The sequence below is a fragment of the Coffea arabica genome, chromosome 5c (assembly GCF_036785885.1).
Source record: "Coffea arabica cultivar ET-39 chromosome 5c, Coffea Arabica ET-39 HiFi, whole genome shotgun sequence".
Lineage (NCBI taxonomy): Eukaryota > Viridiplantae > Streptophyta > Magnoliopsida > Gentianales > Rubiaceae > Coffea > Coffea arabica.
In genome coordinates this window covers 14,810,834-14,825,035 of record NC_092319.1, presented here as the reverse complement: position 1 = coordinate 14,825,035, position 14,202 = coordinate 14,810,834, and positions in this window count along the sequence as shown.

Here is a 14,202-nt window from a genome sequence, read left to right as displayed (position 1 = left end):
AAGAGTAGCCCTAGCTTTTCCTTCCAAAATTTCACCAACACACCACTAGCTAAACACTCAAAAAAGGTTTTAATCGGTTTAGTTTCTTGTTTCCTCACTTGGATGGCTCAAACTCAAGATGAAATGGTATATCTCTCCCTTGGTTTTTCTCTCCCTCTCTCTCGGCCAAAGCAAGTAGAAATGATGAAGAAAGGAAGCAAAATGGTGATAATAAGGCAAGACAATTTGGTCAAAATTTTCAGCCAAAGCCAGCTGAGAATGAGGGGATATTTTGCACAAATAGTAATGAGCTTATATGGTAAGAAAGTGGTGGTCAAGTGGTGGGTTCAATTGGTAGTGCACGGTACACGTCGGTTCGCACCATTTTTCCTTAAATCACATGTACTAGGGTTTATACTTCCTATTCACTAACTTTTTATTATTGCTTCTAATCACATATTATTTCTCACCTAAAAGTCACTCTTAAGCACCAAATTTGATCCCCATTCCGTACCGAAAAATCACCCTAAGGAAAAACGTGAAACCCTAATTCGCTTTAACTTGAAATTGAAAAGTGAAACCCTACTTTCTAGGTTCATTTGCACTTATTGTGGGGTGATTGAGTAGTAGGGCTATTATAAATTAATAATTTCCAAATAAAAGGGTATTTTTAAGAAAAACATGAGGGTTTTATGTGAGAACCCGTAAAACCCTAATTATTTTCCTAGGGTTTATTTCCCCTTAATTGCATGTTTTCTGCATTTTCTAGCTTAGAAATATTTTCTTAGTGGATTTTATGAGCAATTATAGTTTTAAGATGATTTTTCTAGCATTGGTGAAATTTTAGAAAATTAAGAGTAAATAGTGGACGTGGGACCCACTAGTGCGAAAAGTTCGGAAAAATTCGGCCAATAAGGTTAAGTTTCGGATACTGTGTAAAATTTATCGGGTGTTAAGAGATAAGTAGAATGTGTGAAGTGATTGATGTGAGAGGGAAAAAGAAAGATAAGAATGCATTAATGAGTGTGACAAGTGTCACAATATGATTGGGTGGACTTTAAGAAATACTATTCACATTTTTGACTTTTTTTGACCCAAGGATTAAATATCAAAAAAATGCCCAAAATTCACCATTTTTCTCTTCCTTGTGGCCGGCTCTCTCCTTGCAAAGAAGAAGGAAATTCCACCAACTTTCAAGCTTCCATAAGCTTCAATCTTCCATAAACAAAAGCTTAGACTAGATTTCACTCCATAAAATCCTATCTTCTAGTGCTAGTAAGGGTTGTAGTGAAGTTTGTTTGAAGAGCTAAGTGTCCAACACCTCTCTACATCTCTTGTTTCTTGGTAAGTTATGCTTGAACACCCTACTACACCTAATGATGGTATTATTATGCTTAGAAGTGGCTTGAGTGTTGGAATATGTGATTTATCTCTTGATTTGGCTTGTTTTGGTGAAGTTTTTATTTTATTGGGAATTTTTCTGGTTTAATATGAAATGAATGTTGTGGCCATCTTTGATGATTGGCAATGGACTATAATGGCTCTAGTAGGTATGTTTGATAAGTATTTGCAATCAATTTTGGATTTGGATGGAAAAATGGAAAATTAGGGTTCATAAAACCCCAATTCTGTCCGGTGTTAGATCATAGGGTTAGAGGCAGAATTAGACTTTTCTCAAAACATGAAAGTTGTAGGTATTGATGTGTTTGAGGTACCTGTAAAATTTCAGGTCATTTGGATTAGTGTAGAGTGAGATATGACGAAATTACTGTAGCTGTTCTGCTTTGGTCAGAATGCGAAAACTGCGATAGTAATTGGCCATTTTGACTGGAATTGGTTTGGATTTTGGAGTTGGTGTCTTCTGATGAAATGTAGCTGGATGTCTTAGCTAGCTTATGCCTTTGGAATTTCGGCATTTGGACTTGTATGGACTGAGATATACCGATTACAGTTTTCTGTGTTTTGCAAACCTGTTTTGGTGATTCTGGTTTAGTGTTTGGCATTTTTGACCTAGTTGGGTCAGGAACTGGATTGAGTGACCTTCTACATTGTTGTATCCCTGTTCCATAGCTTCGAAACGGTGGGTCTTACACCCCCATCCGATAATTGTAGTGAGAGTTGTGCCATTACCACATTATGACGTCAAAACCGGTTTTCTTATCAAGGCCTAAGTTAAAGCCCTTTTCTTAATTTCTGGTTTGCTTTCATGCTTGTATATGTTTATAAAACCCTATTGGGGTTGTAATTGGCATGGCTTTATGGCTCGGTATCGAGTCTCATTGAATGTGTTACATGTTTTAGGACGTGACGGTAGCTCACGACGTCTTGGTGATCACGGTGTATGAAACACCACTTTCTTGCTTGGTGAGTATACTACTCACTTACTTGTTATAATGTGGCTTTGCTATGTGTATTTGATGCCTTGAAGGCTTAATTGGTTATTGGAAGTGATTGAGGTGAGGGTGTACTTGACCGCCCTCACCCCTTGTAATTTCCTTCATGGCTATTCACTGTTTTACTGAAATACTGCAATTGTTATATGAGATACTGAATTCCATGCGTGGAAACTGATTTGGTGTCGTTTGGACGAGTATCCAACGGCTTTACTGTATTACTGAGCTCAACCCCGTTCGGTAGTCAATTGGATCGAGCCGGCGAGGGCTTGGTCGTGAAAATTGTCATGCCACGGGGACTGTACTGGGGAACCTTGTAGTAATGAGACTCTTGGTTCCGGTATACTCGAGTATTACCAAAAGCTACTGAAATGGAGTGCGGGCCCGGTTGGGGTATGTTGGGTGGAAGGAAGTGGAAGTAAATGGTGGTCTACGGTTTGGTACTTGTAACATTGATGGAGAGTCAATGAGGTTGGATCAAGATTTCAAGTGTGGAAATGGGCTCTTGAGAGCCGACTGTATCCTTTTACCATTTTACTCCATTGCTTATGGTGTACTTTAAGTGATTTGTTATGCTTATGTGACTTTGGTTGCTAATGTAGTAGTATACCACTGGGCTTTAACTCATTCCGTGTTATTTGTTTTCCTTACAGGGATATAACTACTTTTGTGAATGGATTGGATAGTCATTTGCCAAATTGAGCTTGTAAATGTCTTTTGTATAGCTCTTGAAATGAAACCCTAATGTGTAACGGGTTCATTTCCTTTTGATAGGCAAACCGAATATGTACTTCTTTAATGGATGGCTTGTATTGGCCTAATTGCACTTGTATGAACTAGTTAGATATTTTGGCATGCCGTTTTGGGCTTGTAAATGTTGAATTGATGTATATATATGCTTGGTTGACATTTGGATGAATTTCGGATCAATGCGATTTTCAAACGGAAAGAAAAAAAAATTGGCGAAGTTGAACAGTGGCGAATCCGGCCAGGAATCCGGCCAGAAACTGGCCGGATTGCAGGCCGGATTGCCTGAGAAAAAATGGAACCCGGCCAGACAATCCGGCCGGAATCTTGGCCCGATTGGCGGCCGGATTGCGATGGAAGGAAAAAAAAAATTTAATTTTTTTTTGGGGCTTGCTCTCGGCCCAGTATCCGGCCGAGAATCCGGCCGAAAATCCGGCCAGATTCTGGCCGGATTCTGACGTGGCCTGTACTATTCATTTCGGCTTCGAATTTTCGTTTTTTTTATTTTGTGATTTTGACTTGTTTGCGCGCAATGGGATGTTCCGGAACGTAATAGATTGACGTAAACTGTACGGTTAGTCCTGGCGAGAGTTGGGCAGGCAGTCCGCTACCCCCTTTGGTTCGCCTTAGGGGAAGGTGGGGCTGTCACATTTTACAATTCCACAAATTCAATTAGGGTTTCGGTTGAAATTTGAGAAAACGGTCAATCACAAGTGAAACTAGGGTTTCGATTAGACTTTTAGGGTTTTTAGTCTTTCAAAACAAAAAAAGGTTTTAAATCAAACCCTAAAGAAATAACTATAGTATCTTCTTTAAAACAAAACAATATTTTAAAATAAAGTAAACTAAAGAACCCGTGATATCCTCTTTGAGACTAAACAAAAGATGCTCCGAAAAGTTGGGGTATCACAGACAACACCTTGCTCAGTAAGTAGCATGTGTATTTTCTTATTGGCTTGAGTACAGTAGTAGGCATACTAAAATCAAATATTCATTGATACATATGTATAGAATTCACAAAAATGTGGTCATCATTGATACTAAGGTCTTTTATTAAGAAAGAATCAAAATGGCTAAATTAGTTAGTTTGTTAAAAGTTTGTCATTTATATAGGGAAAGTCAATCTAGAAGATATCAAAATTAAAGAGACACAATTTTGTCACTTTAATGATCACCAAGAGGTTGCATTAGTCTTCTTTATTGGGCAAAATTACCAAAATCGTTTCCTTACTATAATGATCATCAAGAGGCTACAATTAGTCTCCTTCAATGGACAAAAATGCCAAAATTGTTTCCTCCCTATAATAGTTATCAAGGGGCTGCATTAAGCATTTTTCTTTTGTCCAATATTTTGAGTTTAACAAGCTTGCCTTCCATTTCAGTTCACAAATTATTCCAACAGATACTTATTCAAGATAGACAGATGGAATCAATTTTTCCATTTTATTGGCTTTTGATTGACTTGAAAGATGAAACCTTTAATGGAATGCTTTAGTATCCTGTTAGCATTTGAATTGTTTACGAGAATTTTGTTGAGATTTCTTAAACATGTTTTGCAGTTGGTCTATTTCTTTTTTACTTTTGTTCATTGTCAATTTCTTTATGTTTTAGCTTCCTCATGTACTGGTTTTTTTAACCTTCGGGCTTTCAGTTGTTCAAGATTTCGTTGGCCCCTTTGCGCAAATAAGTAACAATATTAGGAGTACTGATACATATTTAAAAATGGACAGATGGTTAATTAATTATGCTAGCCTGATAGGTTCAATCAATTTTTCCATTTTTTTTTATTTTTGATTGATTCGAAAGGTGAACCCTTTAATGGAAAGCATTAGTACTTTGGTAGTGTTTGAATTTGTTTACGAGAATTTGTTCATTGTCAATTTCTTTCTGTTTAAATTCCTCCTATAACATTTTTCTTCAATTGATTGTAATGGAATTTTTTCTTCTCCATGGCGAGGTTTCTATTAGCCAAGCAACAAATACTTAGAAAATGTTGCAAAATACCTATTAGCAATTCAAGTGTTCCTCAATGTGTTTTCGTACCTCAAATCACAATCTACACCTTCAACAAAACAACTATGCCAAAAAGTACCATTGTCCGCTATCCTATCAAAATATGGCATATTGAAACCATGAATTTATCTTTTTTTTTTGGTTGGTTGAAATCCTAATTTATCAGACAAAGAAAGTTACATGCACAGGATTGAAAAATGTAAACAGGACTAAATCATACTAATCATGCAAAGCAGAGTTTACACCATAGCATATGGCAGAAGAAAAAAAAATCTGACTAAGTCAAAACTCTTCAAGACACTTTGAAAAGAAGATAATTCAAGGACATCCAAACAAACTCTTCCAAGAAAAGCAATACTTAAGGCAAAATTGATTACATTGTATTAGATCATTCCTTAAAAACCTGGAATTGGTTAATATTATACCCTAGTACATGAAAAAGGCAAATATTGCCAGCCTGACATCAGTTCGGTAAAAAAAAAAAGTCTCAATATGGCTAGAAGACATGAAAGCCATTAACAATTCAGACAACAAAAACTAGAGGAGTCTTGAACATAAATAGAGGTACATAGTGCCCACAATTCAATTGAAGATATCCACATAAAATACATCACAATTGACATGGTCTAGAAATGCAGATACTATATTTAACCATGCATTATTATAGGAAAAAAGGACTTGTAGTAGGGAAAAAGAACACTTTGAACATGTAAAGATACAAGACTATAATAAAAGACAGAATCAAGGTAACTCTTGCTGTAATATTAGCAGCTATGGTAGTTGATATTGCTGGTCCTCTTCATCTTGGGTTTCCAACTGTTGATGCTGAATTTTCTAGCCCTGCTATTCTGACTCCTTGAGTTCTTGTCACCTTTCCAAACCCACACAATATCCTCCAGACCAAGTCTTATGATTTGAAAAGAAATTTTGATGAGAAAACAAAATTTTATGAAAAAATTAAGGAAGAACAAATTTTGTTGAAAAAAAGAATAGATGACTTTAGTAAATTTGATGAAGGATTGCAAGCTGTTCAAGAGACTCAAGCTACAATGCGGGTTGATCCTGTCAAAGTTCCAGTTGGTCCGATCACTCATTCATGTGCTAAAAAGTTTAAAGACTCATTGATGGCTTTAGTTTGTGTTGTTCAAGACCAAGAAGGCACCTACAAGTTTATTGACGGCGTTGAGTTGGAACGTCAACCTATGAAGACTATCATTTATGTTGAAGACTTGGTGGCTTCCAGCAAACTAGCCATTAGAGTCATTTGACAAAGGAAGAATGCAGGAAAGTGAAGCAAAAGTAGAAATGTTGACCAATCCACGAGGGAGCAGATCATGGATCCAGGTCTCAGATCCATTTCTTGTGCTTTTAATTTGATCTTCTGGTAATGTCCAGTTCAATGTCTCAGGCCAGTCCTTGTAGGATCAGATTTTCGAATTTTAAGTGATTTTTGTAATTTTTGAGTTATTTCTTTATTGTGAGTTGTTAGTTCGATTTTTCAAGCCTTGTAGGCTATAAAGTATAAATAGCCAAACATATACGGTTTTCAATGAAAAAGAATATTATCATTATCTAAATTTCTAGATTTTCTTTCTTATGAGAAAGAGTTCTTTTGGCTTGCCAAAGTTACCTTGAAAATCTTAGAGTTGTCCTAAGGTGATCTCTAATTTATCAATTAAGCAACACACTTGATTGTAGTATTGTTCTACGATTAGAATCATTCTTGAGCGGTCCAAGAATGATTATGAATTTCCATCTTCAAATGTTTAACCTAGTTTTAGATTTGGGCTTGTGATTTTCTATTTTTTTTTCTTAATTCGTGTCATGTTTTTATTCTTGAAAAGAAAAAAATTTCATTACTGTAGCATTAGTGTTTATCATTACTGTAGCAATTATTCTCCATCCAGAAGTTACTATTCATCCAAAAAAATTCTATACAGAGAGTTTTTTGAAGAAATCTGAAGTTCGTACCTAGGGTTTCTTGAAGTTCTGGGAAGTTTATTGATAAAATCTTTGTTGTCAGAAAATTTCCAGCAAGTCTCTTGAAGTTCTTGAATCAAACTTGTGAAGTTCTTGAGTTTCTTGAACCAAACTTGAAGATTTCTAGACTTTCTTGAACTACAAATCTTGAATTCTTGAATTCTTGAAATCAGTTCTTGAGAAACAAACATTAAAACCAATTCTTGAAACCAAAACCGATTCCTTGCCCCAAAACAGAATTTTTCTTGAAACAAAATCCATGACTATTTGGAGAAAAAAAAAAGTCCCAACAGCCTTAATTTGTTCTTGCATCTGTTACTTACCACCTGGAAATTCAATTTGGAAACAAGAAAGAAAAAAGCAACGTGCAAGTGTGAACAAGAAAGAAATTCCGTGCACATTATCATACTTATCCAAAGTCCAAATCGGATTCCATTGTGACTACCATAACCGGATCTTGTTGGTCCAAATTCTTCCTGGAAATGATCTAACCTGTGACAGCCCCACCTTCCTCTAAGGCGAACCAAAGGGGTTAGCGAACTGCCTGCCTAGCTCTCGCCAGGACTAACGGTGCAGATTAGAGCTATCTAATGCGTTCCGGAACTTACCAACGAGCATAAGCAAGTCCAAATGGCAAAATAACCCAAAATAAGAAAAATGAAATCCGGAGTCGGCCATGATAGTAACCAACCCGTCAGAACCCAACCGAAAGAGCACGCAAACATTCACATCTGAACTTTAGCGATTACAATCCAAAATGACATACAAAAGTTTTCAAAAGTTAATACATATGCACGGTTTGCCAAATCAAAAGAGAAAACGCCCCAAAAGTACACTTAGGGTTCTAATACATGAGCTATACAAAAGATATGTTCAACTAGCTCAATTTGGCAGCCATTTGTCAAATCCAGACCAAAAGGGTTTATTTTCCTGTAAGGAAAACAAAAGGAACAGGAAGGGGTGAGCTTGCGCTCAATGAGGTACCAAACAGATAGCATTAAAATCATGGCATTTCACATTTAACAAATCAGATACACATGTCAGATGTAAAGCAAAGGAACCAATGATTCAAATCAAAAGGATACGGGTGGCTCTCAGGAGCCAAATTTCCAGCGCAGTACTCGATCCAAACCGGTTGACTCTCAGTCAACGTATATAGAACCAACGCGACCGTAGACCCCTCTTTACACCGAATTTCGTCCACCAAACACCCCTTTACCGGGCCCGCTCACCGTAACCGAACAGAAATGGTAATACTCGAGTATATCGGAATCAAGAGTCTCAATACCCAAAGATCCCAAAACAGACTACCGTGGTTCATTATCTAATCGTCCAGGCCCTTGCCGGCCCGACTCGAATAACTTAGCCACAGGATTTGAGCTCATAGGTCACAGAAAGGTCGTTGGTTACAAGTTTCCAAACGACGTCCGAACAGATACAGATACAGATACAGATATCAGATACAGATCCAGATATCAGATTGACACCAAAATTAGCATAGGAACAGACAAGAGAACGAGTGTGATAAAGTATACCCTCGTCTCAAACAAATTAAACAGATTGCAGAGCAGAAATCAAGTTAAACAGCAATGGAGGGGAGTGGTACACTCACTGATTCAACTTCAGAAATTTCACTTCAGATTGGCCTTAATCGCCAAGAAATCCTAAAATAATCAAAGTAAACTAATTGAAGGTTTCACATCCAGAATCGAGTAAACAAAATACACATGAGGCTCGACTACTAGTCGTATGCCTCGCCAAATAATTACTAATGCAAGGGTACAAAACATGATTTTTGGGAACAAAAAAAAATAGCATGAAGACCTAGGTTCAACAACCCAAAAGCCCTTTTATTCTACCAAAAGGCAAATCCAACTTAAAAGAACCAAACGGCCTAGAAAATCGGGCAGCACTTCCCCTAAAATTCTTACTTTTCCAGCCATTAAGGCTTCATTATTTCCTCGAATCAGTCCCAACATCTCACACAAAATTCACCTCATTTCCAAAAGCCATTCACTAGGCTCAAAGTAAAAGTTAACTAAGACATGACCGGAATAAGAGTAAGCCTTAAAACATGCAAACAAGTACAATGAGACTCGATAACTAATCATAAATCAGTGCCAAATATGACCCCAATAGGGTTCCATAAGCATATATAATCATTAGAGAAAACCAGAAAATTCAGAAATGCAATTAGCTTTGGCCCTGAAAAAAAACAGTTTTTGACTTCTTTTTGCGGTAATGGCACCAAATGCCCTATGACTATCGGATGAAGGTCTAAGACCCACCATTTCGAAGCTAAAAGACAGGGCTACAACATCACAGAAGGCCACTCAACCTGGTTTTGAGTGCAAACAGGTCAAAAATGCAAGATACTACATCAAAATGTAAAACAGATTCACCAAAACGCATTCTAGCGGAAATATCATAAATCAGGCTCTACAAGTTCAAATCCAGAAATTCCAAAACCATTTGAAATCTAAGAAATACGGCTAAATTCCATCATAAGGCCTCAACAACCAATTCGGAAGCATTCCAGACCAAAACAACCAATTACAGTCGCAAATCCCAATTTCGGGTAAAACCAGAACAGCAATAGTAATTTCGACTTATCTCATTCTACACTACTCCGATTGATCTGAAATTTTGTAAACACCTTTAAAATGTCATTACCTACAACTTTCATGTTTTGAGCTAAGGCTAATTCGGCCTCTATCTAGGACCTAAAATTTCGGACAGAATGAAGAACCAAGGAACCCTAATTTTCCAGATTTCTTCCAAAACAGAAATTGATTGCAATTGTCCACTTTTTCCACCTCCTATAGTCATTAGAAACCATATCCAATCATCATAGATAACCACACCATCATACTTATATTAAAACAGAAAAATCCCCAAAAATTACCAAAGTTCATCAATTCAACCAAGAATCACAATATAATCCATAAAGTGGCACCTTATACCACCACTAAGCATCAATTAAGCATCATTAGAGGGAGGAGAGTGGTACTTCATGACTTACCTTTAAAACAAGAGAGAGAGAGCTATGGGTCACCTTAACCTTCCAAATAACTTCACCAATCACCTCAAAATCACTAAGTGGAGAGGTTTTATGGAGTGATTTGCAATTGTATCGGTTTAATTGGAAGATTGGAGCAAGATTATGAGATAGGAAGTTGGAGGATTTTGTTTTCTCTTGAGCAAGAGGTTCGGCCACAAGCTTGTAAGAAATGGAAGATATTTGGTCAATTTTTGGGTTTATGTAATAAATGGTAAAAGAATAAATAGTAAGTCAAATGTAAGAAGGAATCTCTAAGTGACACATGTCACTTTCATTAATTACTTGTCTAACCTTTTGTCTCTCTCACACCAACCACTTGGTAACCTCTAAATATCTCACAACAACCGATAAATTAAATCCAGTATCCAAAACTTAACCTAGTTGGCCGAATTTTTCCGAACTTTTCGCACCAATGGGTCCCACGTCTGGTATACGCTCTTAATTTCTCAAAATCCATTCGATACTAGAAAAATCATCTAAAAATTATATCTGCTCCTTAAAATTATCTAGAAAAATTTTCTAATCACGAAAATGCAGAAAACAAGTCATGAAAAATTCTAAAACCTAGAAAATGAAAATTACGGGTTCTCACATAACCACCTTACAAAATCCTTGTTCCACCAAGAAACGGAAAGCAAATCAGAAAATTTTGAGCATCCAAGTCCAAACCAGAATTGACTTTGCAAGATAGGAGACCAGTTCTTACTTATACCAAAGTACAGCTCAAATTCTTGAGTCATAAGTTCCAAAATTCTCACGAAATTTTCAGCATACTTAATGTTCAAATTCTATAAATTTTCTAGTCCATCTTGACAGCATTGTTGTTCTTGTTTTATTGCTAAATCAAAAATTTCAAATTGCTATCATCTAGTGTTAGTGATTGGTGGGTTGATTTTACCTAGAGGAAAGCTTTAGTTTATTCCAGGCAAGCAAATAACAACCATTGGAACCTGATTTTGAACTCATTAGAGTGATTGAGTGAAAACATGAGTATTGAGAATAAACACTAACGGAACATGTGAGGAAAACATACTTATTTTTTTGCTTACTCTTTTTTCAGGTTACTTAACATGTTGATTGGAGAGGGATCATCCATTGTTGACTCTAAACTTCTATGGAAGCCATGATGAGTGAGTTTCTATGATTGATGAGATTAGAACTTGAGCCATTACATGAACAGATATATCAAATTGAAAATTCCCAGAATCGAAGTATATCAAACCAGGGAAGGGGTAACAAGGATGAATATGAACCTTCCAATGATGAATGGAGGAGGAGGCTAGATGACATAGGGCTGTCCGAAACAACAATAAGGAAGGCGACGATTCTACTAAGGGAATAAAGCCGAAGATTCCTTCATTTCAAGGAAAATCTGATCTAAAAGCTTACTTGGAATGGAAGAGGAAGATCGAAGTGATCTTTGAATCCAATACATGGAAGAGCAAAAAGTAAAACCTGCAGCAATTGAATTCACATATTATGCCATGATTTGTGGGATCAATTGCAAGCAAGTAGGAGGAGAAATCATGAACGTGTAATGGAAACTTGGGATGAATTGCAAGGGATGTTGAGGAAAAGATTCATACCAAACTATTATCATCGTGAACTACACCTTTGGCTTCAAACACTCACTCATAGGAACATTTTTGTGGATGACTAATATAAAGAGATGAAGATGGCCATGATGAGGGCCGATGTGCAAGAATAGAAGCGACAATGTCAAGGTTTTTGAATGGAATGAGGCCCAAAATCATTGAAGTGGTTGAACTCCAACACTACATGGACATTAATGAGATGTTGGATAAAAATGTAAAAATGGAAAGGCACCTCAAGAAGAGGAGTAATACTAATCCAAACACCTCTTGCCAAACTAGAAGTTGGAAAAATTCCCCGCCAAGGAGGGAGGACGAGTTTGCGACCTCTGCAGAACCTCAAAGGCCGAAACCAAGTGCCACTAAACCAGTCCCTAAAACCGAGATAAAAGCTGGTCAACAAACTCATAAACCGCGCAACCGGGACAGCAAATGTTTCAAGTGTCATGGAGTTGGTCATATAGCATCTCAATATGCTAACCAATGTGCCATGATCATAACATCCAGTGGGGAGGTAGTAACGGATGATGATGATGAATATTAAGACATGCCATCATTAGTTGAAGAGGATGAAGAAGAACAGAAGGAAACTAATGAGGAAATTGGTTAGATATGAAGATGAAGTGATTTTGGGACGTCCATGGCAATTTGACAAAGCTATCAACTTCTAAGGACGCACCAATAAATATTCTTTTATGCATTGTAATAGGAAGATTACCCTTGTTCCACTTACCTCTAGACAGGTCTATAAGGATCAAGTGAGGTTACAAAAAGAGTATGAGCTAGATTGTGATAAGAAAAACAAAGAAAAAATGAGAGAGAAAAGAAGGGAGTGAGGTTGAGGAAAAGGAAGAGAAAAAGACTATAGTAAGCTCGGCGAGAGGAGAAAAAAAAGAGAGAGAAAACAAAATTTGAGTGCAAAGGCTATTGATGTTAGGAGAGCTTTAATGTGTTACAACCTTTATTTGTACTAGGTGACAAAGAAGTGTTAGATATTTCTAATGATCTTACTAACACTTTACCTTCAAGTGTTTCATCTCTTTTATAGGAATTTTAAGACGTTTTCCAGAAGGGATACCAGATGTACTACCACCTTTGCAGGGTATTGAACATTAGATAGACTTGGTTCCTAGAGCATTGTTGCCTTACAAAGCTACTTATCAGATGGGACCTGAAGAGATCAAGGAGATGCAAAAGCGAGTGGACAAAATACTAAGGAACGTATGGGTGCGAGAAAGTCTTAGTCCATGTGTCGTACCAGTTGTTCTTGATCCTGAGAAAGATGGTGGATAGAGAATGTGCACCGACTGTCGAGCAGTCAATGTAGTAATGGTAAAGTATCATCATCCTATCCCTAAGTTAGATGATATGCTAGATGAACTGCATGGTGCCATTTGCCATTGCTCTTTTGGATCTCACTGTGTTCTACCAGTTTCCTTATTTCGTCCATTTATTATTTTTTACATTTAGGATTTGTACCCATAAAAGGTCTAGAACTATAGGAAAGTGTTGCAAATTGCTAAAAGAAGTCAATATAGGAAGAAAATTGTGATGTAAAGGAAACTAGGGGGTGTTTGGTTCATGCTTTTGAATTGGTATTGGAGATGGAATGATATACAAAAAATCAGTATGGGTTTGAACCCCTGGTATCATTCCACCGACTAGTGCTTGGTATAGATATAGTTGGAATGGTATCAAAATTAATTTTTTATTTTTTAATTGTTGTTCTTGGATTGATAATCACGCCCACCATCGGACCACCATCAAATCACTACCAATCCAAATCTTTTTTGTTTTTTGTTCAACAGTTATCAACAAAAACTCATGGCTAATCAATAAAAGATTTGAACGATTTGAGGAGAACGATTGCAATGAGGAGGACGATTTGATGGCAAGGGAGGAGAAGAAAGGGTCTACTGGCGTGAGGGGGGAGTGACCGGCGGTGGGAGAAGAAGAGAGATTTTGTTAGATGCTATGGAAAAGGAAAAAAATCGATGACCTCCAACTAGTCTTGGTCCCACCCACTAAGGCTGGACATGAAGACATCGATGGGTACTTTGCCAAGCTTGTAAAGGTGGACCTCGACCTCGGGCACCTTCGTTCTAACCGAACGGATCTTACGGAAGAATTCAGATAATAATGATGATGACTCGTCGGCGTTTGTTGGTATGGCTTCCTCTTCGATTTCTCCCATCTGAATCTATTTTTTTGCCGGCAAGCCCATGTGGGTGCTGCCAAATGCTGATAAAGAGGGAAAAATAAGAAAAAAGGGAGTTGCCAGATGCCATGGGGGGAGAGACAGGTGTTGAAGGCAGAGAGGAAGGGGAGGCTCGATGGTGGATGTCTGGGAGAGGGAGAAAGAAAGTATTTTAACAAAATATTTTGTCTTTTATTTATTCACTATTGAAAATGAGTTGAGGGTTTTGAGTGATTCCTT